This window comes from Schistocerca nitens, chromosome 7 (genome assembly GCF_023898315.1).
Source record: "Schistocerca nitens isolate TAMUIC-IGC-003100 chromosome 7, iqSchNite1.1, whole genome shotgun sequence".
NCBI classification, from domain to species: Eukaryota; Metazoa; Arthropoda; class Insecta; order Orthoptera; family Acrididae; genus Schistocerca; species Schistocerca nitens.
The window spans coordinates 459046430-459071053 of NC_064620.1; the positions used below are offsets into that span (position 1 = coordinate 459046430).

A 24624-nucleotide genomic window follows, 5' to 3' on the forward strand; every position below is an offset into this window, starting at 1 on the left:
TTGTAAACGGACTCTCACTGAATTTTGATAAGACACAGTACATACAGTTCCGTACAGTGAATGGTATGACGCCATTAATAAATATAGACCTTAATCAGAAGCATATAGCTAAGGTAGAATATTGCAAATTTTTAGGTGTGTCCATTGATGAGAGATTAAATTGGAAGAAACACATTGATGATCTGCTGAAACGTTTGAGTTCAGCTACTTATGCAATAAGGTTCATTGCAAATTTTGGTGATAAACATCTTAGTAAATTAGCTTACTACGCCTATTTTCACTCATTGCTTTCATATGGCATCATATTTTGGGGTAATTCATCACTGAGGAATAAAGTATTTATTGCACAAAAGCGTGTAATCAGAATAATAGCTGGAGTCCACCCAAGATCATCCTGCAGACATTTATTTAAGGATCTAGGGATATTCACAGTAGCTTCTCAGTATATATACTCTCTTATGAAATTTGTTATTAACAACCAAACCCAATTCAAAAGTAATAGCAGTGTGCATAACTACAATACTAGGAGAAAGGATGATCTTCACTATTCAAGATTAAATCTAACTTTGGCACAGAAAGGGGTGAAGTCTTTGGTCACTTAGCAAATAGTATCAAAAGTCTGACAGATAACCAACAAGTATTTAAGAAGAAATTAAAAGAATTTCTGAATGACAACTCCTTCTACTCCATAGAGGAATTTTTAGATATAAATTAAGAAAAAAAATATTTAAAAAAATTTTAAAAAAATAAAAATAAAAAATAAAGAAAAACAAAAAACACAATAAAATAAAGTTGTTATATTAACTTAAGTATGTTGTTAAATTAACCTAATTATGTCATTTATTGGAAAATTCGACTCGTTCCACATCATTACGAAATATCGTATTCATGATCCATGGAACTAGTATTAATCTAATCTAATCTAGCTATCGGCGAATGAGCACCCCAACGTCGCTACGGCCAGAAATCTCTCGCTACGCCGCCGTAGCCGGTCTTCTCCTTACGCCCGCGCACAGTACCACCCAGCAACAGTCCGCGATCATCGACTAAGATGACAGAACCGTCTTCTAGGAGGCCAGCCGTGCGGTCAGTGTATTAGGCAGGACACTAAGAGAAAGTTATTGTTAAATGTGCACTGTGTGAGAGACTTGCAATTTGTCTGTATCAAGTGACACATAAATATTCAGAGAGAGCTGTAAAGTCCTATGACATTCCTATGGAAATGGATTGTACAAAGTAAAGTAATTCTTCTAATCTATGTTATAGAAAAGCGAGCTAGTATTTTGTGTTATAATACCCTCTGGTCTCCTTCAGGAGTAAACCTAAGGACCCCTGTTGTACCGATGAGACTAGTTTCGTCTCGTACAACATTTGTTACTTGTTTGGTTATCAAGGAAACGATGTATATCAACATTGTTGCAAGGCTAAATGTTAATTCTTAATTAGTTAGTAGTTTATCCACTTGTCGGACTTTATTGCTGCCTGTTAGCATATTTCTTCATAATAAATTGCATGGAATTGTCTCTTACGTTGTTTGATGAACGAAATTAGAATGGACCGTGTGATAACTCTGTCTAGCGCCGTAAGTGAAGAATCTCCCAATATTGTACAGCTCCCTACATATGGCTCCAGTAGGTACCATAAAGACAAGATTAGAGTCATTGTTGTTATTGCACTCCATACGCGAATGGAACCGGAAGACTCGCTAATATGTGATACAATGAGAAGTACCCTCTGCACTGGCTTGCACAGTGTGGGTGTATGTATTATTTATTACCATTTATTATTTATTACCATGCTCAAGTAGTTACTTCCTGATGTTGTAACACCCGCACGTCAAATCCATAGACGAAGGTGACGTACCTACTCATCCAAGAGATCACTATTTGCTCTCGCAGCCCTCAAACAAAGCACATGTGGCAGCATTCCTTTGATCAGAAATTTCCAGATTAGCTTTCCGTCTCTCTCAAGTGGTTAGTTCCAGTTTGTGTGAACACAGGCATGAACCAACGTGTCCAAACATGTAGATGAAGGTCTTCGTTCCTCCTCAGACTCCTGTGTTCCTTTTGGCTAAAGATGGGCACTAAGGGAGAGCTGGCGCAATCGCGATATCAAAAGTGGCGGAAAATATTCCATTTGCAGTACTCTATCAAATTTGTTTAACATTTTGCAGCTTAAAACACTCACCATCACCTTAAGTTGATAAAACATAGTTCGAGTGTTTGAAAAACACACACAAATCAAGTAATTAAATTTCCGCCACAAACAGATCGTAGCACTAAATATATCCAAGGTCTTCCATGCACCGACATTTGAGAATACAAGCACCCTACTACACCGTAACATTTCCACCCTACACTAAACATATTAGGCGAAAAAACCTTCCGATCGCACAGATTTACGATCACGGAGTTAGTGCCTTCAACGAACTGCCATGCAGGCATGCCTGCACTGGCCACACTGTCAGTTGTGAGCCCATCTCCAGGTATCCGCTCGCTGGCTGTACCAAATATTCAGGGGCGGGAGAAACTGTCGCCGTGGCCGCCCAGCCCTCAACCGATCAATTTACATGAAAGGGAATAATCGTTCAACACTAACAGTCGCTATATTGAATCTTCTCACACAACACACACGTCCGATTCTGTCGCAGCTCTACCAGCATACTGGCTGATTCACTATTCGGCCATCCAGAGGGCGCCACGAGGGCTGCCACCGGGACTCGTCAGCAATAGTTGACAGGTCGGAACATTCTTTGTACACACTGGTCGTGCGATGATAAGCCATAGCTTTCGGTCGGCAGCTGGCTGCGGACACGGCGAGACAAGCAGGTGCGGCTTGGACATAAAGTTCTAACAGAAATTTCGAGCCGACATAGACTCGCGAGTTTAAAAAATTCATTTTACGCACTCCGAAATGGGGGCTGTTGTCTACACAACTCGAATTTCGTATGTGGAATGTAGATTCTATCCTTTCATACGAGTTACTTTCGAAGACAGAAGAAATCGGACCATACACGCGTTTTGATATCGCTCGAGTATCGTTACTTGTTATGAAAATTCAGTACAAGACTACAATATAGGTTTTCGCTGTATCAGCAGACAGACACAGTAAAATATTATTGAGTTCTCTACTGTGTGACCTTAGTGAAATTTTTATAGTTCGTTTCCTCTATTGGATGTTGTAAAAATAACGAGGCGAGAGAAAGCGAGAGATTGTACTCCTAATGAATACTCTGACACCATTACACCATCGTATTTCTAACGTGGTGATCATAGAAATACGATAAAGGAGATATACAGGGGGATATGCAGGGGATATTTACAGACAGTCATAGGATATCAACGAATTGTGGGTGTTATGCTTCTGAAAATCTTTGTGCAGTCCACGTATACTCTATATGGTTGTGAATTTCCTCCTGTACGTTAGTGTGCTATTTTTCTCGTTGTGATAGTTCTCTAGCCAGTCAACGACCAATAGAACAATGCTGTCGAAATGTAATGGACTTTCGAGAGTATTAGCAGGGGTCTGTGACTTGGCGGCGGACATCTCTTCCTCGTCGAAATCATGTGTACTCAAATGCTGTATATCGAAGATGGGAGGATTCGTGAGAATACGGCAGGCAAGCGATACTCTCACGAAAGGGGAATTGAAAGGTAAGCTCTGTACGCTTTTTCTAAGTATTGTGGACAAACATTACAATGTCTCACATACGTCTCACGGAGTGACTGCAATGAAAAAAATTAGAGGCTAGTGGGAATGTTTTCACCGAGATACAATCAGTAGCGGAAGTTCCGTTTTCTTCGTAACCAAGAGACAACATTCTCCTGCTAGTTTTGTGTCCCTGTAAATCAATGGGCTGACATCTTAACAGGTAAGGTAAATTTATATCTACCTCTATATTCATACTTTGCAAGCCATCATACGGTGCCTGGCAGAGGGTATCCTGTACCACTACTAGTCAAATTGGCTCTAAGCACTATGGGACTTAACATCTCCTAGACTTAGGGCGATAGGAGTTGAGTTTGAGCGATGCTAAGAACCGGACGTGTCGCACATCTCGGGGTAGTATTGCGTTGGTAGCCACGATCGGGAACAAGTATGTATGTAGAGACGTTCAAAAACGATCACGTTGAGTGGTTTAGGACAGCAGACTGCAGACAGACTGTCAAGTGCCGTGACCGTGACTTATGAATTTTATAGTGAAGTGTCATAGCATCAGTTATTAACGGCCGACCTAACGTTAAAGCCCCTCAGACTGCATTTTGAGTTTTAGTCAATATATTGAAGGCTTTCGTGGTAAAATAGAAATAATCTACTTGTTCAAATTATAAATCAACATGAGTGACTCAATATTTTTTTAAAAGTTTCACCGCAATACCTCCTTGCACTGTTTTTTTTTATATTTTATGTCAGTTTAAAAACTGAGTTTACTACAGGTGTGAGCTGGCACCCTATGACGAAAGACGTAGCCAAACACTGAGACCAGCCACTTCTCTGAGCCATTTTAACACGGTTAATGTATCACGAAGCAAATACCGTCCTCACTGGCGGAATGTTACGTGATACCACGTACTTATACGTTTGTGACTATTACAGCGCCATCTATCACAAAGCGAAAAAAGCGGTATAACTATAACATTCATATTTCTTTACGTACTACACGAATACGTAATAAAAATGGGGGTTCCTATTTTTTAAAAACGCAGTTGATATCGATTTGACCTATGGCAGCGTCACCTAGCGGGCCAAACATAGCGCGATCTGGTTTCCCCCTCCAAGCTAGACAAGTTTCGTTCTTTGTAGGTTTTTCGTTGACGCTTATTTCGTGAGATATTTTGCCCGGTCACGATCAATGAACCACCCTGTATATACAGGGTGAATCATAGGTGAGGAAAAATGTGTCGTGCAAATTATCACACACTGAGCTACAAACATAAATTCGTTTTCTGCATGTTCCTATGTCAATAAATGACAATGCAATTGAATGGTAAAAATCTGGAAATATAAAGTGGACTTTTGGGTGTTACGGTGCGGCGACATTGGCCAAGGGGACAGGTCGGCAACAGGGCACAACATACGAGTGTTGTAGGTAGTCGAGACGCTCACGAGATGGCGAGGCATGCGGCGTCAAGCGACGGTCTGCGTTGACACTGTGAGCAATGACAGCCCACATCTATCTCGTACCGGTTACGCTGGCCGGTATTATGTATCGTGGTTAGTTGGCATAGGGAAAGGAGGAACGTGAGGAGGGGCTGTATTACTGTACATGCATGTTTTATGATTGTTTTTGTGTCCCAGACTTAGTTTTAAGGAACGAGTATATAGATGCAGAATACAAAATACAACTACACAGGTATGTGGCAGTAAATACAGACGAATACAGTACAGCTGTACAAATCGAATCTAATGTAGAAATACATCACCATAAGCTGCAGTGGCGGTTTATAAACACTGTTCGAAATGACGGCCACGAAGTGTATGGCAAAACTGAACTCTTCGCAGGAAAGATTGCTGAACACGATCCAACACGTCTGTATCTCTTTGCGTAATATCACAGGCATGTTGTATTCTGCGTTGAAGGGTGTTTACATAAACAACCTCTCCTTCATAAATCACAGATTTCAGATTGCCCCACAAAAAGAAATCCAGTGGATTCAGGTCTGGCGATCTTGCTGACCATGCTACAGGGCCTCCACGACCCATCCATTTCGAAGGAAAGGCCCTGTCCAGGTGACGTCGCACAGTGTCACTGAAGTGAGCGGGAGCACCATCTTGCATGTACCACAGGTTCATACGAGAGGCCAAAGTAACGTCTTCCAACAATTCCGGTAATGTAGCATCCAGGAAACGCAGATAAAGCTCTCCTGTAAGCCTTTGTGGTAGCGCATGTGGCCCTATGAGATGGTGATCAATAATACCACACCAGATATTGACAACGCATCGCGGCTGGCTCTGAGCACTATGGGACTTAACATCTATGGTCATCAGTCCCCTAGACTTAGAACTACTTAAACCTAACTAACCTAAGGACATCACACAACACCCAGTCATCACGAGGCAGAGAAGACAACGCATCGTTGTTGGTACCCTCGTATCACTGCGCTGTGGGGGTTTCCTTCCGCCCACTCTTGCCAATTATGCGAATTCACTATACCCTCCTTCGTGAAATAGGCTTCGTCAGTGAACAGTATTGTTCGTGAAAAATGTGGTCGTCGGTCTGACGCCGTAGGATAAAGTTACAGAAGTCCAGCTTCCTCTGGTAGTCTTCCGGCAATAATGACTGTACCTCCTGCATGGGAAAGGGATGGTAATGGTTTCCATGGAGTACTCGCATAACAATAGATTGTGACATTCCGACCGCAGTGGCGAGAGACCTGGTGCTTATAGTTCCGTCCTCCGCAACAGTTTGTAACACTTTTTCTTCGTCATGCGCACTGTACGTCGACGGTCGACCACGACCACTAAATCCTGGAGGTGCTACACATGCACCATACTCACTCAAGCGCCTATCCACAGAGTAAGACATTTTTGCGGATGGAAGGCGCCGGCTAGGAAACGTCTCGTGAAACAGTTGCCTTGCAACGTCAGCTCTTCTATCTGCAAGCCCGTAGGTGAGGTGGATTTCGGCGTATTGCTCGTTTCTGAAAGTTGTCATTGTACTGTAGTAAAACTGCGACGCGGCCGCTAGCAGCTGTCGACACGGCGAGTGTCGGGCACAGTGAGCAGCGCAGAGGTGTTGTAAACACGTCATGCACGCCGCGGTTTTACATCCGCCGTAGACCACTCTTACAGCTTACAGGACACACATTCCCTAACGTGGGGCTGTACACTCCGTTACTGCCGGCAACGTGTGATTCACAAGTTCCGATACAATTTCACATACATTGTCATGTGTTGTATCTATTGGTGAATGACATGTAGTTATCGTGAGGCTCGTCGGTATCTCGTTCCATGGTTAACAGGTATTTATGCTTTACGTACACAGTAAACCAAGGAGAACGAAATTAACAACGGTGTGACGGTGTGTCATGTGTTACGCAAAGCAGCATGCGGTCCTCGACATATTTTTCCTCATTTATGACTCACCCTATATATATATATATATATATATATATATATATATATATATATATATATATAGGGTGAGTTACATAACGTTACCGCTGGATATATTTCGTAAACCACATCAAATACTGACGAACCGATTCCACAGACCGAACGTGAGGAGAGGGGCTAGTGTAATTGTTTAATACAAACCATACAAAAATGCACGGAAGTATGTTTTTTAACACAAACCTACGTTTTTTAAAATGGAATCACGTTAGTTTTGTTAGCACATCTGAACATATAAACAAATACGTAATCAGTGCCGTTTGTTGCATTGCAAAATGTTAATTACATCCAGAGATATTGTAACCTAAAGTTGACGCTTGAGACCTCCGACGTTCAGTTGCGTTTTGTAACAAACACGGGCCACGGTCGGCGAGCAGCATCTGCAGGGACATGTTTACGATGACGACCGTGTTTACGAGTGTGGCTGTAGTGCACTGTTGTGGTTTGGTCTAGATGTCGCGCTGTCCGCATGTAGCGCTTGCTGCTATTGTTATTCTGCATTCTTCTCCGCACGCAGACCAACTGTAGTACACCGTGTTATCAGACGTCTGTGATATTGTAGTGTTGTAGGAACTGTGACCATGGTGTATTCGAACTCTGAAAAGGCGGAGACGATACTCATCTATGGCAAGTGTCGACGAAATGCAGCTGAAGCCTGCAGGTTGTATGCAGAACGGTACCCGGACAGAGAGCATCCAAAGTGCCGCACATTGCAAAACATCTACCTCCAACTGTATGCAACAGGTATGGTCGTAGTACGCAAACGGGTCCGTAACAGGCCCGTCACAGGAGAAGCGGGTGCAGTTGGTGTGTTAGCTGCTGTTGCCATGAACCCACACATGAGTACACGGGACATTGCGAGAGCCGGTGGACTGAGTCAAAGTAGTGTCATGCGCATACTGCATCGTCACCGCTTTCACCCGTTTCATGTGTCGCTACATCAGCAATTACATGGTGATGACTTTAATCATCGAGTGCAATTCTGTCAATGGGCATTAACAGAGAATGCGTTGCAGTTCTCCCTGTTTACCGATGAAGCGGGTTTCACAAACCACGGGGCAGTGAATCTACTGAACATGCATTACTGGTCCGTGGACAATCCTCGCTGGCTCAGACAGGTAGAGCGACAGCGACCGTGGACTGTAAATGTATGGTGCGGAATCATTGGCGACCACCTCATTGGTCCTCCCTTCATTGCAGGGGCCCAAACAGCTGCAACATACATCGCGTTTCTACAGAATGATCTGCCAACGTTGCTCGAAAATGTCCCACTGGAAACGCGTATACGTATGTGGTATCAGCATGATGGTGCACCTGCACATTCCGCAATTAACACTAGGCTGACCCTTGACAGGATGTTCGACGGGCGTTTCATAGGACGTGGAGGACGCATAAATTGGCCAGCCCGTTCTCCTGATCTTACACCTCTGGACTTCTTTCTGTGGGGTACGTTAAAGGAGAATGTGTACCGTGATGTGCCTACAACCCCAGAGGATATGAAACAACGTATTGTGGCAGCCTGCGGCGACATTACACCAAATGTACTGCGGCGTGTACGACATTCATTACGCCAGAGATTGCAATTGTGTGCAGCAAATGATGGCCACCATATTGAACATCTATTGGCCTGACATGTCGGGACACACTCTATTCCACTCCGTAACTGAAAACGGAAACCACGTGTGTACGTGTACCTCACCCCTCATGGTAATGTACATGTGCGTCAGTGAAAAAGACCAATAAAAAGGTGTTAGCATGTGGACGTAATGTGCTGGTCCAGTCTCTTCTGTGCCTAAGGTCCATCACCGTTCCCTTTGGATCCCTACGTAATTTGGTGCTCTCCGATACACACGTTCGAACAGCGGAGGAGTGGTACTCAAGCGTCAACTTTAGGTTACAATATCTCCGCATGTAATTAATATTTCACAATGCAACAAACGGCACTGATTACGTATTTGTTTATATTTTCAGATGTGCTAACAAAACTAACGGTGTTCCATTTAAAAAAACGTAGGTTTGTGTTAAAAAACGTACTTCCGTGCATTTTTTTATGGTTTGTATTAACCAATTACACTGGCCCCTCTCCTCACGTTCGGTCTGTGGAATCGATTCGTCAGTATTTGATGCGATTTACGAAATACATCCAGCGGTAATGTTAGGTGACTCACCCTATATATATATATTCGTGCCATAACACGTGGAGGCTCGAACTAGCTGTTAAATCTACAGTGCGTAGTGCCCAGTACAGACATAACACTCACACGTACAAGGGGTGGACAAAAATACTGAAACTCCAACAACACAAAACAGTATCATGCCTAACACTGTGAACACTGTGTAGGAAAACCGCTGGCGTTCAAAACAGCTTCCAGTTGTCCCGAAATGGATGAATATTGTAGTTTTCAAAGGAATCTTACAACATTCTTCCTGCAAAATATGGCAGATTTCGATAACGGTAGTGCAGTTGGAAAATGATCACGCACCCTTTACTCCAAACTAGACGACAAAAGCTCAGTAATAGTGAAATCTCGTGACGATAGTTGCCAGGCGAAATGTGACATTTCATCCTTGAGCTGACAACACTAGTCCTGGACTATGGGAACTGTGTCAATGGGGGCCTTTGTAGTGGGACGCGAAATTGAAGCGTCACCCATCCACCAGTGTCAGTCCAGTTTTCAGGTGAATATAAGTTTAATTTAGTTTTTTGTTTATGTATTTTTGTAATATTTGTAATGGTTGTGAATTGTATAAAGTTTTGTATTAATTTTTTATGTTTCATGTACGGAGAGGGCGGCGCAACGAACGGAGACAGCATCTTAGCTGCCGGACCAGAGAGAAAATTGCTGGCCACTATACGTCGCGGGTCGACAGCCAAAGAGCAACAGAAGATCCTGAAACCGAGTTCTTGCGTCGTGCTTCTAAAAATTGAAAATTAAGAATTTGTAATGTTTCTACAACAATGACGTCATAGAAAGTTTAATCATGTTGTAAATGTTCAGTTCTGTCTTGTCAAGGCTCAGGTTCACGTCTATATGTAGGAAGATAATAAACTAGTGGATGCTACTAAAGTTTAAATACCTGTTCCGAGAATTTATTTATGAAGAATTATGTTACGTAATTTATTTGACAAGATTATTAATTTTTGACAACGTCCATCGCGAGTTTGAATCTCGAAAGTTTATTCAGTGTGGTTCTAATATTTATTGAAGCAGATCACTTGCATTAATATAATTTCTGAGGAGAAACAAACGACATCTCAATTGAAAAAAGTTTGCGCAAACCAATTGGCCTGAGTGACGAAATGCTGCGCATACGACTCAAATGATGATATTTTAATTACAGTTTCGTTCAAGAACCATTCAGAGACAAATTTAAAAAAGGATTTAAATAATTTTGAAGTGTTTTGTAACTGACATAGGTGACGAAGTCTGCACATGGTCATATGTCAAAGTAAAATCATTCATACAAAACTTACGTCGTTACACTACACCGTGGCGACCGTGACAGGACTTGTGTGCAACTAAGACACACAGGTACGAAACAAAACATCAAGAGTCCTTCGGAAGTCAACGCGAGTTTTCGTGGAGCCTTCACCAACCAGCGGCGACTTCGCGGGTGTGGGCATCTGACGGAGCGCAGCCAAGCAGTACGGTCACGCAGTTATTCCACGAGAAGGCGCATCTGTTGGGCAGCAGCTGAACGCTGCAAACCCCGACAACCTTTTTTCTCCCTAAACTAACAGGCCCAGTACGTCAGCTGGGGGGCGTTCCTCCGGCTGGAATTAGAGGTGTTGCTGAGGGCTTCGCCTGTCTACGGTGGTGCCGGGCGTGGCTGCAGCCAGTGACGTCTCCGGTGTTCGACTCAGCGTCCTGCCGGTTGCGGAAGCGGGGTTGCAGCATCTCAGCGGCTGCATAGACGGCTGTTACTTCTGCAGCCCATAGCAGCACACTGATCATCGAGAACTACAAACTAAAATATTAGTGTCCGGTGAGTCTGTTTTAAGTTGGAAGTGGAGTGTTGTACATAGGGAGTCTGCTTTTACAGGATTGTTGATTACAAGTCTGCGTGTGTAACTAGTTAATATCTTACAATAATGTCGGGAAGTGAAATGTCAGACGAAGAGCAATCTATGTCCGATAGGAGCATGAGATCCCTTTTTAGGGCGATCGCTAAATTGAAACAATCTAACGAAGAATCTACTGCTAAATTAAAAGAGAAATTAAAACAGTCTAACGAAGAATCTATTGCTAGATTAAAAGAGGAACTAAAACAGGAATTAAAACAGTCTAACGAAGAATCTACTGCTAGATTAAAACAGTCTAACGAAGAATCTACGGTTAGATTAAAAGAGGAACTTAAAGGGGAGCTAACAAAATCGACAGACAGGTTACAGGAACATCTTAATGAAACCAGTCGATAATTAAGTGATAAAATAGAGGCTTCTAAAGTTGAAATGCAGGAAAAACTAGTAGGACTTAGTAATAAGATTGCTGATAATTGTAAAAGGTAAGAAGAACATATCCAGGAATCGCGTGAGGCAAAAGCTCGCATGCGAAATGATATTACTGACTTATCCAAGAGACTAAATAGTGTCAACGTCTTAGTTGTAAATGAAATAGAGAAAAATAACGACTAGTTACGAGATGAATTTTCTATGCAAACAGAAACTGTTCGTAGAGAATTATTAGAATCTATTAAAGAGGTTTCTACCAAACCTGTAGAGATTTCTTCAACAGATAATGTAGAATTAGAGATATTAACTCATCGAGTAGAAAAAGATCATACTGAAATAGAAAACATGAAATTTTTAATTACCGAAATATGCAGTAACCTTGTGACTTCCAAAGATAATAACATTGACGAAGGTACAGAGCGTTCACATCGTGAACACAGTGAAGAATCGATATTGGCTAATCGCATATCCAATACATAAATGCGAATACAGGAAATTACTAAACGGTTATCGGAATTATATAATAATGAAAACATTTCAAGTAGTAGAAGTAATAACGTAATCAGAGACAACAGTCGCACCGTGTTTGCTAGCTCGGACGACAACAATACGAATAAAGAAATCACGGCAAGCCAATCCGATGCAACTCCGTCTCTGCTATCTAAACAAAATCCATCTATGTCTCTCACAGAATGTTGGGATGATATAACGGCAAATTCAAATGTAGCAAGTCGATTTCCTGTATTCAAACCAGGCGGCGAACTTCACCCTATAATCTTTATAAAAGCTTTTGAAACTTCATTATCTCCTAAATGGAGTAATGAAAAACGGATTCAATTTGTAATAGGACATTTAGAAGCAGAAGATGCGGAATGAGCAGTACTGCATAGAACTGAATTTAGGGACTGGGATGATTTTGTTAAGCAGTTTAAACAAAATTATTGGTCAAGAGGAAAACAACAACACTTAACTTTAGAGTTGTTAGACCCTCCTCCTTATTCTAAACGGTAGGGAGGTTATAGGAATTATTTCGAATGGCATTTAAACCGTGCTAAATTAATTGAAGAATCAATTATTGAAAGTCACCTAATACGAGTCCTAATTAGTAGGTTACCGTATTATGTAAAGGAAAGAATGATAGAAAGGGAATGGTCACAACCTTGCAAATTATTAGGATATTTAGAACAGTTAGATATACTTAATACAGAACGGGAAGAGGAGAAATTTATATTTAGTAGAAATGACAATCCTCGAAATAATAATAATTTAGAACCACGAAAATTTAGCAACAACGACCATAGCCGGATCTGTTATATAAAACGTCAATCTAAAGATAATGAGAACCAACAAAATCGTGGTAATAACTCTAAAATGCGGAAATTACACAATAACGATAATGAGATAAATCATCCTCAAGTAATTAATGAAGGTCAAGTTGTAGGTGACGTTATCATAGAAAGTTCGGAAAACTAGTAAACTCCTTTAGTACGGGTCAACTAAAGGGAACTGTTAGTCAAGATTATACAAGACCCAATTGCAATTTATCATTAAGCTGCCAAAAGGAAGGTGATTGGCAACAAGATTTACTTCAGGAAGACAATCAGATAAGGGAGAATATAACTTATAAACCCGTTATTAAAGGTTATATTAAAGATACCGAAGTAAATATTATAATCGATTCGGGTAGTGAAGTAAGTATTTTATCTAAAGAATTATTTCAACTTAAAAGAAAGTATTGGAATTTCCCAACCTTACCTGTAACTGGGGTGAAAATTATAGGAGTTACTGGTAAAAGAAGTCAAAATATTACTGGGGAAGTTTATTTAACTTTTGAAATTTCTAAACAATTAATTGCTCACTCTGTACTTGTCGTAGCCAACTTAAATGTGGCCATAATTTTAGGTATAGACTGGTTGTGTAAATATAAAGCTATATTAGATCTTAAAGACTCTTCCTTAACCATCCATAAGGAGACATGTGCTTTTAAAGTGAGGTTTTCTGATAATCGATTACCTGAAAATTACTACGAATCCTTACAGACTAAGTACACACAGACCATGAACCTATTAACAGATTCTAGTGATCTTGAATATGAAGTATACCGATGTGAGGCTAGTAATTCGAAACCGAAGTGAGAGAAAAATGTTATTCTACGAATTGTCTATCCGAACAAGAAAAGGAAGAGTTGGAATCTTTGTTGTTAGAATTTAGAGCCGTCTTCTCAGATGAGCCGGGGAGAATCAAGGATTACGTTTGTAAACTTAAGATTAAAGATCAAAAACCATTCTTTAAGAAACCTTATCCTATTCCAGTACAATTCAAAGAACCGGCTAGTAGAGAAATAAGTAAGATGCTAGAACAAAATATTATCGAACGATCATGTGCTTTTAACAGTCCTTTGTGGGTAGTTAAGAAAGCTACTGGTGGGGTATGACTGGTTCTGGATGCTCGTGAATTAAACAAAATTATAGAAATGGAAAGAGACAGACCTATTCCTATGGAGGACGTACTTCTTAAGATTGCTGGTTCTCGTTATATGAGTACAATGGATTTAACTGCTGGCTACCATCACGTAATATTACACCCGGATTCACGGCAATATACGGCTTTTCTTTTTGAAGGCAGATCATATCAGTTCCAAGTTTTACCTTTTGGACTTAATATATCAGTGTCAACTTTCATTAGGGCATTATATTCTGCTTTGGGTCAGCAATTATTACAAAAGATTATTTTATGTGTAGATGATATTTTGGTAGCCACTAAAACGTAGGAAGAACACGTAACGATATTACGGGAATTGTTTGACCGTTTAATTGACAGAGGAATTGCTTTAAAATTATCTAAGTCTTACTTCGGAAAGGTGGAAGTGAGATTTTTGGGGCATATAGTGGACAGTAAAGGTATTAGGCCAGACCCAGCATGTATTGAAGCTATTGCTCGATGCCCGAGTCCTAGAAATCGCAAACAACTGAAATCATTCTTAGGAATGGTAGGATATCTGGGAAGATTTCTTCCAGGGCAGGATGTTGTTAATCCTAAATTATTGGATTCATTAAAAGAGAAATCAGTATGGCTCTGGGGAAAAGAGGAAGAGGAAGTATTTAATAAGATAAAAGGAGCGTTAACAGAAGCCAAAATGTTATACCATCCAGATTTAAATCAGGACTTTTGTGTGTGTACGGATGCCTCTGACTATGGTGTGTCTTGCGTAATATTCCAAGGTGATCTGAACAATGAAAATGGATTATATCAGCCTACTGGATTCACTAGTAGAACTTTAAATAAACATGAAAGAAATTATTTTGTAACCGAGAAGGAAGCTCTCGCAGTGGTATGGGGTTTTCAAAGATTAAGAGGATTATTAATGGGAAGAAAAACAATTGTATATACTGATCATCAGGCTTTAACCTTTTTGAACAATTGTCGGTTACTTCACCGTAGACTATTACGTTTGGCATTATGATTGCAAGAATTTCAGTTCGAAATTAGGTATTGAAACGTCCCCTTAGAAAAATTATAAATGACTGTGCTTATCCTGACACACAATATTTTTAGCGCAACGCAATCTGACTTTCAAAAATCCCTACAAAAAAATGGCCCTGACTAACATTAACCTATGCGTTTCACAAATCGCTTACCTCACAAAAATCTTGGTTACTCGAACTACTGCAATACAGCAAGCGCCACTACAGCCAGCTAAATAAAAGATTCAAACTACGGAAGGCACTAACTACTGATGGACATAGTTAGCAAATGAAAGATTTTGATAGAGAACAAACAATGTATTTACCTTAATAGTCATCAAAAGTCATAATATATATAGGAGTTCATAACATCCATTTTTACAAATATCAAAACTCCGCCATTTCTCTCCCCATATCCACCACTGCTGGCGGCTCACCTCCAACTGCGCAACGCTACGCGCTGTTCACATCCAGCTGCCGCTGCCCAACACTACAATGGCAGGCAACAATGCAAACTAGCCACAGACTGCACACAGCACAGCCAGTGATTTTCATACAGAGCGCTGCGTAACGTTGCCAACAAGAAAACATAAACAGCCTACTTACAGTATATAAAAGGATCTCAAAATGTAGTGTCGGATGCTTTGTCGAGACTTCCAGTAGGAATGGAGAATATTAACATTGCAGAAGAACCAGGAACAAATTACCATGTTTATTTCCTTTTAACTCAGGAGATCGAACGTAAGGTTAAACGGATAGTAACTGCTATTAGATGCAATCAAAGAAATGACGATCAATATAGGGACCTTATACAAAACCTTAATAATGGGGACGAAACAGTTAACACCCGGGGTGTGTGGTTATATTTCAACGACTTGTTGTATTGGAAAGCACAGAGGGAAAACCAGAGATGGAAAATCTGCATTCCAAAAACTGTTGTGTACGAATTAATTACTTACATTCATGAAGGTTACGGGCATTTTGGAATTCATAAATGTATTAAACATCTAATGAAATATTATTATTTCAAAAATATGTCCCGTATTGTGAGAAGTATTATTAGGGCTTGTGAAACCTGTCAAAAGGTTAAAGTTAATAACAAATCTAAGCGTTATAAATTATATGCTGTAATTCCTCGAGGTCTGTGGGATCTACTGTCATTAGATTTTTTCGGCCCTCTGCCTCGTAGTTCAGGAGGATTTACTTATGTGTTTGTTGTAATGGAATGTTGGTCCAAACATGTGAAGCTATATACTTTGAAACGAGATAAAAACCGCAAGCGTTATACGCTGTCTTACCCGAAATTACTTTGTTAACTGGGGCATTCCTAAACGATTTATGTCTGACAACTGTAGTGCCTTTATTAGTCAAAAGTTTCAATATATGATAAAACAATAAGGAATCAAACATATTTTAATTTCGAAATATCACCCTCAAAGTAATTTAGTAGAAAGAGTTATGAAAGAATTAGGACGATTATGTAGAACTTATTGTGCACATAAACATACTCGGTGTGCTAAACTAATGCCTGAATTCGAAAAGATATTAAATGAATTGCCTCATCTAACGACGGGATTATCACCTATAGAAATTTTAGGCAAACGAATTATAGGCGAGCCTTTACTAGCTGCTCTACCTTGGCCACCAGTAAATGAGATCCAACAATGCATTCCCAACGAAAAAATTCGCGAACAGATTGTTAAAAATGCCGAACTGAGAATTAAAAGTTATAATCAACATGCCATAGAACCCTCATTTCAGGTAGGAGATCTCATCCTAAAAGTTCGAAGATCAATAAGGAATGTAAAAAATTCTTCTTTATCTTTGAAGGTCCATATGTTGTACATAAGATTGTACATCCCAAGGCGTTACTTCTTATGGAACCTTCATCAGGTGTAATTAAAGGATTATATAGTGTCGATCAAATTAAACCCTTCATTCCTAAATAAGTTAATATTTAGTATATGTTACATACGGAAGATCGTTCATAGTTTATTCATGTGAAGTTTTTCGTAATAGTTACGTGTTATTTTAAAGAAATGACAGGAAGCTTAAACAAGTGTTCTACAATAACCTACCGGTACTTCAAAAAGAGAAAGATAACCAAAAGGGGATTTATATGGAAGAAATTTTGTTATTAGGTCAGAAGGAATTTTGTATACTTTATATTTACTCGGATAGTAGGAACCAAAGGGGATGGTTAATAATTTTAGGGACCATGGGCGTCCAGAGCTATATGGCTCACGAAAACATAGCAGAGTACCTTTAATAGAGATTTGTAATAGTGTTAATATAGAACACACCAAACGGGGCACTCTCGCTTGTTTCTCCTAAATAAACTGCCATTACCCAACAAAGCGTCCGAAGGTAAAGAAAGCCGTGCCGAGATTCTAAAGAAAGTTTTGCTTGATTTCTTCTTGACCTCAGGCATAAATAAAGCATTCGGGAAAGGAACGTCGTAAAGTAAATATTACTATTAGTTATTGTGAGAAACTTATTAGCAATATACATTTTGGAAAGAATAACTCTAGTAAATGAATAAAACTGAAAGTAACCTATCACAATTTGAACGCTCTGTCCCAATGTAACAACGTTAAAGAACGTACTAAATTATTATTTACTAGCAACTATTAAATGAAAAGGAGTAATCTCCATATATTCGATTATGAATTACCATAATAGCACAATTAAAGGTAAATGACAAATAGTCACAACAATATCGTCATAAAAGGATTGAATCTATCTAAGAGCAAGAACTTTTAGATTACGGATAATGTGAGAAACATGTATAATATTAACAGTTAAATATTGTATAAAGAAGAAGTTTTATTTTCGGTTAAAACTGACAAACTGAGCTTGTGGGTGGGGTATGTGGTGGGACGCGAAATTGAAGCGTCACCCATCCACCAGTGTCAGTCCAGTTTGCAGGTGAATATAAGTTTAATTTAGTTTTTTGTTTATGTATTTTTGTAATATTTGTAATGTTGTGAATTGTCTAAAGTTTTGTATTTATTTTTTATGTTTCATGTACGGAGAGGGCGGCGCAACGAACGGAGACAGCATCTTAGCTGCCGGACCAGAGAGAAAATTGCTGGCCACTATACGTCGCGGGTCGACAGCCAAAGAGCAACAGAAGATCCTGAAACCGAGTTCTTGTGTCGTGCTTCTAAAAATTGAAAATTAAGAATTTGTAATGTTTCTACAGCAATGACGTCATAGAGAGTTTAATCATGTTGTAAATGTTCAGTTCTGTCTTGTCAAGGCTCAGGTTCACGTCTATATGTAGGAAGATAATAAACTAGTGGATGCTACTAAAGTTTAAATACGTGTTCCGAGAATTTATTTATGAAGAATTATGTTACGTAATTTATTTGACAAGATTATTAATTTTTGACAACGTCCATCGCGAGTTTGAATCTCGAAAGTTTATTCAGTGTGGTTCTAATATTTATTAAAGCAGATCACTTGCATTAATATAATTTCTGAGGAGAAACAAACGACATCTCAACTGAAAAAAGTTTGCGCAAACCAATTGGCCTGAGTGACGAAATGCTGCGCATACGACTCAAATGATGATGTTTTAATTACAGTTTCGTTCAAGAACCATTCAGAGACAAATTTAAAAAAGGATTTAAATAATTTTGAAGTGTGTTGTAACTGACGAAGGTGACGAAGTCTGCACATGGTCATATGTCAAAATAAAATCATTCATACAAAACTTACGTCGTTACACTACACCTTGTCGACCCAGAATACAGCATCATTATCGGGATAATAACATTGTACCATAGGATGAACCTCACTCAATCGCTAGCAGTAACGCCACCTCGCAGCATACCGATGGGGCTTATGGAATACCACGATATGGCTGCCCAATTCATCACCAAACTCCTGCCATGTTTCAGTCTTTGGACTTAAACTAGGCCACAAGTGAGAAAAGGTGTGAAACAAGGCTCACTCGACCAAACGACTTTTTTCCATTGCTCCATAGTCCTGGTTTTCCAATGGACGTTTCCATTTCTGACGAGTAGGTTTGGAATTCCAGCGCAACCTGCAATTCCCTACTTTTGGAGCCCCCTTCGTGTTGTTTTTGGCGCTGACAGGGTTCACAAGTGCGAAGTTAGTTCTGCAGTGACTTTTTTCAGCTGTCGTCCTCGTATTGTTCGTCACAATCCTCTTCAATGACCGTCTGTCACCCAACAAACACTTTCGTCCGTCTTGTGACTTAGCAGATGGCTTTTTTACGCTTTTCCTGTATATCGTAAAAACCTTCCATGTCTTGAAACACATAACACTTTGGCTACCTTAGTTACAGAAATACCCGCCATACAAGCACCAACAATTTGCCCACATTTCCAATGCCATAACCTCCGACATAATGCACTCACAACTACACTACTAGCCATTACAATTGCTACACCACGAAGATTACGTGCTACAGACGCGTAATTTAACCGACAGGAAGAAATGCAGTGGTACGCAAATGATCAGCTTTTCAGAGCATTCACACAAGGCTGGTGCCGGTGGCGACTCCTACAACGTGCTGACATGAGCAAAGTTTCCAACCGTTTTCTCATACACAAACAGCAGTTGACCGGCGTTGCCTGGTGAAAGGTTGTTGTGATGCTTCGTGTAAGGAGGAGAAATGCGTACCATCACGTTCCCGACTTTGATAAAAGTCGGATTGTAGCCTATCGCGATTGCGGTTTGTCGTATCGCGACATTGCTGCTCGCGTTGGTCGAGATCCAATGACTGTTAGCAGAAAATGGAATCGGTGGGTTCAGGATGGTAATACGGAACGCAGTGCTGGATCCCAACGGCCTCGTATCACTAGCAGTCGAGATGACAGGCATCTTATCCGCATGGCTGTAACGGATCGTGCAGCGACGTCTCGATCCCTGAGTCAACAGAAGGGGACATTTGCAAGACAAAAACCACCTGCACGAACAGTTCGACGACGTTTGCAGCAGCATGGACTATCAGCTCGCAGACCATGGCTGCGGTTACCCTTGACGCTGCATCATAGACAGGAGCGCCTGCAATGGTGTACTCAACGACGAATCTGGGTGCACGAATGGCAAAACGTCATTTTTTCAGATGAATCCAGGTTCTGTTTACAGCATCATGATGGTCGCATCCGTGTTTGGCGACATCTCGGTGAACGCACATTGGAAGCGTGTATTCGTCATCGCCATACTGGCGTATCACCTGGCGTGATGGTATGGGGTGCCACTGGTTACACGTCTCGGTCACCTCTTGTTCGCATTGACGGCACTTTGAACAGTGGACGTTACATTTCAGATGTGTTACGACCCGTGGCTCTACCCTTCATTCGATCCCTGTGAAACCCTACGTTCAGCAGGGTAATGCACGACCGTATGTTGCAGGTCCTGTACGGGCCTTTCTCGATACAGAAAATGTTCGACTGCTGTCCTGGCCAGCACATTCTCCAGATCTCTCACCAACTGAGATCGTCTGGTCAATGGTGGCCGAGCAACTGGTTCGGCACGATACGCCAGTCACTATTCTTGATGAACTGTGGTATCGTGTTGAAGCTGCATGGGCAGCTGTACTTGTACACGCCATCCAAGCTCTGTTTGACTCAATGCCCAGGCGTATCAAGGCCGTTATTACGACCAGAAGTGGTTGTTCTGGGTACTGATTTCTCAGGAGCTATGCACCCAAATTGCGTGAAAATGTAATCACATATCAGTTCTAGTATAACATATTTGTCCAATGAATACCCGTTTATCATCTGCATTTCTTCTTGGTGTAGCAATTTTAATGGCCAGTAGTGTACACAGAAAATTGTTCCTACCACCACTGACACTTGGAACGTCTTGAAGACATCGCGCAAGTGCCATTCGTGGTTAAACACAACAGCGCAACCTCCAGTGTTCGCTGTCATATGCATTTATGTTCAAGCATGAATTCCGCACGGTGTTTCCATGTTTTTGTCGAACGCCTGTTGGTTCACAGACATGATTTAAACTGGAAGGAACGCTTTATTAAATATTTATGACATCAGAGACAGTGGAGATCATTTTAATGGCAAAGATAACAGTATTTAGATTCTGCACGTGCTACTTACTCGGATACTTCCAAGAAGTCTAGACGTGATTCATCTTGCTCTCTAGATGCGCCTTACCTTACACACAGTTGATTGCTCCTTGACGGCTTTTTGTGCTGCTGATTGCTGACATCCTTCATCGCTGTAAAAGTAATTAGCCCCAGCAGAAACTCATTCCGAAACAGCGCAGACATCCGCTCATTTCCAGAGACTGCTGTCGACAGGCGATTCGTAATTTGTCACACTTCGCGAGGGAAGCTGCTAATTAAACTCGCCGCATCGCTCATAAAGCATTTCCCACGGTTCGCTACGACCCTTGCTTTACTCTGTTGTGTTCGAAAAAACGCGGGTTTTTACAAAAACATTAGCTAACTGCCACTTACAACTGTCCGCTGTTAACGAGTCATTTTGTAACAGTTTGTCGCAGAATACAACATTTGAGCTATTGACGTTGCTCACTGATCGGTTGAACTATCCCATGGCGTTTAGCACTATGTCCTCTCTTTAAAAACCGTTCCGCTCCAGAGAAACTTATGCAATGCCAAACCGCCGTCGCTTATCTAACAGCAAGGTTTCTTACTTTTCATATTATACTGACGAAATCTGAGATGCTGACAGATAATTTCTGGCATTTAAAGAAATACTGCAAGCCATTGTTTCGTTTTTCCGTATTTATTTTTATACAGAAAACCTAAATCTGGTGTTTATCACGAGAAGTTCATTTTGACGTATGTGGGAACGTGCAGATTAAGTGTGTCCAAAACAACATAATAAGGATTCTGGAAGCAGCTGCCTGGGGGACGCTATCATAGCACAATCCTTAGTATACTAGCCGGCCGCTGGTGGCCGAGCGGTTCTAGGCGCTTCAGTCTGGAACCGCGTGACCACTACGGTCTCAGGTTCGAATCCTGCCTCGGGCATGGATGTGTGTGATGTCCTTAGGTTAGTTAGGTTTAACTAGTTCTACGTTCTAGGGGACTGATGACCTCAGATGTTAAGTCCCATAGTGCTCAGAGCCATTTGAACGATCCTTAGTATACTCAACTGCATAGTGCTGTGCGACAGTACACTGAGGTGACGAAACTCATGGGATAGCGATGTGCACATATACAGATGACTGTAATATCATGCACACTAGGTATAAAAGGGCAGTGCATTGGCTGAGCTACAATTTCTACTCAGACTATTCATGTGAACAGGTGTCCGATGCGATTTTGGCAAAAGCAAGCACTCCGTCTTCAGGCCACAAGTGGCCCATCGGGACCATCCGACCGTCGTGTCAGCCTCAGCTGAGGATGAGGATAGGAGGGGCGTGTGGTCAGCACACTGCTCTCCCGGTCGTTATGGTGGTTTTCTTTGACCGGAGCCGCTACTATTCGGTCGAGTAGCTCCTCAGTTGGTATCACGAGGCTGAGTGCACCCCGAAAAATGGTAACAGCACATGGCGGCCCGGATGATCACCCATCCAAGTGCCGGCCACGCCCGACAGCGCTTAACTTCGGTGATCTGACGGGTACCGGTGTATCCACTGCGGCAAGGCCGTTGCCCGAGCAGCACAACGGTAATTAACAGACTTCGAACGCGGAATCGTAGTTGGAGCTAGACGCAAGGGACATTCCATTTCAGAAGCAGGTAGGGAGCACTATGGGACTTAACTGCTAAGGTCATCAGTCCCCTAGAACTTAGAACTACTTAAACCTAACTAACCTAAGGACAGCACACTCATCCATGCCCGAGGCAGGATTCGAACCTACAACCGTAGCGGTCGTGCGGTTCCAGACTCCACCGGCTAGAACCGCTAGGCCACTTCGGCCGGCAAACAGGTAGGGAATGCAATACTCCGACATCCACTGTGTCAAGAGCGTGCCTGGAATACCAAATTTCAGGCATTACCTCTCACCGCAGACAACGCTTTGGTCGACGGCCTTCGCTTAACAACCGAGAGCAGCGGCGTTTGTGGTGACAGACAAGCAACTCTTTGTAAAATAACAGCAGAAATCAATATGAGATGTACGACGAACGTGTCTGTTAGGATAGTATGGCAGATTCTGGCGTTAATGCGCTACAGCACGAGGCGAGTGACGCGAATGCCTTTACTAACAGCACGAGATCGCCTGCAGCGCCTGTCCGGGCTCGTGACCATATCGATTGGACCCTAGACGACCGGAATTGTGACCTGGTCAGACGAGTTGTGACTTCAGTTGATAAGAATTATCGTAGGACTAGAGTGTGGCGCAGACCCCACGAAGCCATGTACCCAAGTTGTCAATAAGGCACTGTGCAAGCTGGTAGTGACTCCATAGTGTTGCAGGCTGTGTTTATTTGGAATGGACTGGGTCCTCCGGTCCAACTGACCCGATCATTGGCTCGAAATGGCTATGTTCGGCTACTTGGAGATCATTTGCAGCACACAACCGTGGGGTTTTTATGGATGACAATGTCACCGGGTCACAACTGTTCACTACAGGTCTGAAGAGCATTCTAGATATTTCGAGCGAATGATTTGGATTTGCCCAACAGGATCGCCCGACATGAATTCCATTGAACAGTTATGGGGCATAGTCGAGAGGTCAGTTCTTGCACAAAATCCTGCAGCGACAACAATTATGGACGGCTACAGAGACAGCATTGCTCATTATTTCTGTAGGGGACTTCCAACGTCATGTTGAATCCGAACCCCGTCGTGATGCTCCACTACACAGGGCATGATGTTAGGATGTACCCCATGTCTTTTGTCATCTCAGTGCGTAGTGTAAGGGTAGGCATATCAACAATAAAGATGTCTATTTATAAATTACAGAGCGCAGCAATCAGTCGTCCCTTTTTTTAGGTTGTATTTGGCAAATCCAGATATCGGCTAGTGCTTAACCATTATCAGATGAGTAGTATTCAAAGAACTGTGACTGACTCCCGAACAACAGGAAACTGACATGCATCGAGACCAGAAAATAGTGCATTGATAATGGTTAGGCACTAGCCGAAATCTGGATTTCCCAAATAAAACCTGCAAAAAAAAAAAAAAAAGGACGACTGATTGCTGCGCTCTGCAATTTATAAGTCATATCACAGTCGCTGAGTGCACCCACTTTCCTAATGTAAGGTAACCTAATAAGAGGTCTATCTAAATGGGTCTGTGCGTACTATAACTGGAATGTTGAAACACATACTGACATTATGGCTTCATGCCCTTGCTATCATCCCTCCACAAAACATGAGATGACAACAGGTTGTAATCAGAGAATGGATCAAACTTCATTCTCCCTTACTCCCAAGTGTATTGAGACCAATGAACTTCTAGTCTGGTCCCTTAAACCCATCAATCCACTAATCCATCCCAACAGCACCGCCCACCCACACCGCATCAGAAAACGCTCAAGTTCCCACCTGAGGTTCTACAGACCTGTGTGAGATGATATTCTATTAATCCGGAAAGAGATGGGCATCTAACAATATTTTCCATTGCAACACCTACGAAATTCCCGACTATGTCCGCCTGCTTACCTGGGTGGTTACGTGCTTGCCT

The 24624-nt window shown here is 41.6% G+C and overlaps 1 pseudogene; it reads right to left on the reverse strand.

The window, feature by feature from the left end:
- Nucleotides 1-22530: 22530 nt before the first annotated feature.
- LOC126195959 (5S ribosomal RNA) lies at nucleotides 22531-22648 on the reverse strand (annotated as a pseudogene).
- Between the last annotated feature and the right edge of the window lie 1976 nt (nucleotides 22649-24624).